Source organism: Lepeophtheirus salmonis, chromosome 5 (genome assembly GCF_016086655.4).
Source record: "Lepeophtheirus salmonis chromosome 5, UVic_Lsal_1.4, whole genome shotgun sequence".
Classification (NCBI taxonomy): Eukaryota; Metazoa; Arthropoda; class Copepoda; order Siphonostomatoida; family Caligidae; genus Lepeophtheirus; species Lepeophtheirus salmonis.
This window is the reverse complement of record NC_052135.2, coordinates 4,825,316-4,828,517: the sequence shown is the minus strand read 5'-3', so window position 1 is coordinate 4,828,517 and position 3,202 is coordinate 4,825,316. Positions and strand designations below refer to the sequence as shown.

General features: G+C 30.6%; 1 long non-coding RNA gene across 1 annotated transcript; it reads right to left on the bottom strand.

The window, feature by feature from the left end:
• Nucleotides 1-1,573: 1,573 nt before the first annotated feature.
• Nucleotides 1,574-2,738, bottom strand: LOC139905295 (uncharacterized). Its single transcript, XR_011779933.1, has 2 exons — nt 2,601-2,738; nt 1,574-2,513 (listed from the first exon to the last, which is right to left on the bottom strand). It is a non-coding gene; the product is annotated as an uncharacterized lncRNA (long non-coding RNA).
• Nucleotides 2,739-3,202: the final 464 nt, after the last annotated feature.

Here is a 3,202-nt window from a genome sequence, read left to right as displayed (position 1 = left end):
CAGGATCAGGACTATAAACACTATTTACATTTTCAGCTGCCTGTCCTGTATTTTACCCTTGCTCGACAAAAAATACGTAATACATATTTTTTTTTCTTTACTAGATTCCACTTTTGACGACCACTCAATAACCTGATTCAAAATATTACAAAAATTTCTTTGACGTTTTTTTATAACGAAATCTTATCTTTCTAATGTTATTTATTTTAAATCGATAACACTTTTACAACATGAAATACACATTATTTAAGTAATTTATTGGAAAAATAAATGATTGTTTTTTAGCTACACCTATTATATATTTTTATATAAGAAATTAGTTCAAAGTCCTCTTACCCAGAAATAACGTTCATAATTACAGGGTACGACTTTATTATTATTACGGCTAATTGTGCTGGCTAATGTGTATTTATATGACATCCTTCCTAACGGTCATATATGAAATGTTCTCAGATTGATTTTGTCCCAATTTTGAATCACTATGTCGGAGCATGAGGTGAAACGAACAGTTATAATCGATTTGTTAAACGTACAAATTTCAACAAGAGAAATGTATCGAATGAGTTAAGTCTGCAAGATACATCTCGATTTTCCCGGCGTGAATGGTACAAATGTCCACACGGATAGATATATTCGTGTGCTTTGAGAATTCATGAAATCCTGAATCCACAAAACTATCACAATGGGAGATATTTGTGACAGTCGGATGGGCACCCATCCCAAAGTAGTGACTGAATTCCAAAAATTGTGTTTTGAGAATTTTTAAAACTTTTGGGAAAAGTTAAAATTGCCTCATACTCTCCTAATCTCAATCCCCTGGATTTTTATTTTTGCAACGAAGTCGAACATAGGATTTGGACATCCAATCATCCAAAAATAGTTGTCCTCAAATCCTACCCCTACCCCTGTATCAAATAGCTAAATCATTTTGCAGCTACCAGCCCCATCTAGAAAAGAGCATAATTGCCAATGGTGGATATTTTGACTTATTAATGTTTACTTAATCGGCATTCTCAAAATAGAAAATAGAACGATAATAAAGACGCACCTTGTGTATTTTAATTAGACCCGAGGAAAATAAATACAAAGTAACGGGATTTAAACACAGTAACTATATATACAACATAGGTACATACGATATTATTAAGTAGTGTTTTGAATTGTAAAAACTGTAAGTTGATCAAATAATATCGCTGAGATACTAAAGTCATATATCCTATGTACTATTTATTAATATCCAATTATATTTCTGTAGAAACAAGAAGAGTGTAATTTGATATTTTAAAAAATGAGGGCATTATTTGAATAATGTATTTCAAATACAATAAAGAAGTCATTATGTACTACTCCACTGACTGAAAGAAATATTATTACCAATCCATTTTGATTGATGAATATTTTCGTACATATAAGTTATGAAGTAAGACTTTGTTTGAGTAGATAGTATATATGTATCATAATTTAAATTTATAAGATTTTTTGTCAAATACCTTGGCCCACCGTTAGTGAACATCCTTTTTATAACGCAGTTATAAAAATTGGTTAAGAAAATAAATAAATAATTTAAGATTTCATGCATAGGTACCTTATAATACGAATAAACTACTTTATAAAGCTACAAACAAGTCAACTTAATATTTATATAAATACTAGTGATAGTACTCAGCATGACCCGAATTATTAGGAAATATGATAACAACTTCTAATAAGAAGGCTCTGGATACCGGTCCTCTATACATGACACTAAAATATTTACAGTTCAATATGGAATAGTCTAATCTAAAATGAGAAAAATTAAATTTATTAAGGGTATTTTAAAAAATATTTGTAAATGAAATTGAAAGTAATAAGGTATATACATATCAGTAGTAAAAATCAAAGATTTGACCATGTATTTATGACTTGAAGGCTATAAATTTATAAAATATGTGTTCTTGAATTCAATATTAAAATTAGCATATACTAGTGGTAGTACACGGCATTGCCCGGAGTTATTAGGCGTCGACGTTGTCTCATATAGAGTATTCGGAGGTGGGGAGGGACTCGTAGTATATCTGTGGACTGATAAATGAGGAAAAAAGAGATCACATCCCATTCACGTCATCCTATTTGAGCAATTGTTATCGATTGAGTCGAGATCTCTATCTCTTCTATTTATTAAGTTATTTTCTTATTATTAAAAAGGATGCAATAAATGAATTATAACTTAAATCTGTATCCAATTTCGAAATAAAAAGAGAAAGTATGACGTGCGGGCAAATTTATAGAATGTACCCTGGGGTTCGACATGTTATAGCTTGTTATTTATATAGAAAAAACATTCACATAACAAAACTTTGAGACGAGAATGAATCCCTTGGATTGGTTCATTGCAGCGTTGTCTCGGTATAAGGACAGGTGGAAGATTGAGTGATTCATCTCCGAAGTACAATGTATGCAGTGAAGAACAAGAACCAAGAGCTCCCTTCGTGGATCCATGATTACTCTCAGGCAATAATTATCATCAACTTCCCCTCCATCGATAAGAAACACAAATACACAATATTTATAGAATGCTTACAAATAATTATTAGTGAGAAATAGGTCAAAATTATCTTTACATGATATGATTTACGTATCGGATCTCTGGATCTTCCGGTTCTTCTTTTTTGTTTTTATCCTTGTGTCGTTGACTTAATTTTAATTGACAAACAAGTGTCGTTTCTTCTTTGTTTTTTAGTCAGAACATGATAATAATGTTTCCGTTGCTTAATAAATGTATTGTCTAGAATGAATAAATATTTTTTTTTAAAGAATGGGAGGGATCAATTTTTCGAAAAAAAAAAAATGTCCGTGTTGCCTCTGTTCTAGTGTCTCTTTGTCTCTACCATGTAATCCGGGAAAAGAGTGGCTATTCCAAACAAAAGGGTTTATATATTGATTTTCACAAAAGTTTATGCTAATTAATAAATTGATAATGAATTTATTTTCTAAAACATAACTTTACGAATTTTTTCATTATCCTTTATTTAGCACACTAACAGGGAACTTCTTTGATTACAGTGGTTAACAAAATGTAATTTGTTTTCTTGTAGGAACTTTCAGAATGGTTGCTTTCATTTGGATTTAGTAAACGTTGGGGGTTATTAAACATTTTTTAAATCACCCTCATAGGTATTTACGAAACCTAAACACATCTGTATAAGTGTCTAAGCAAGCCATG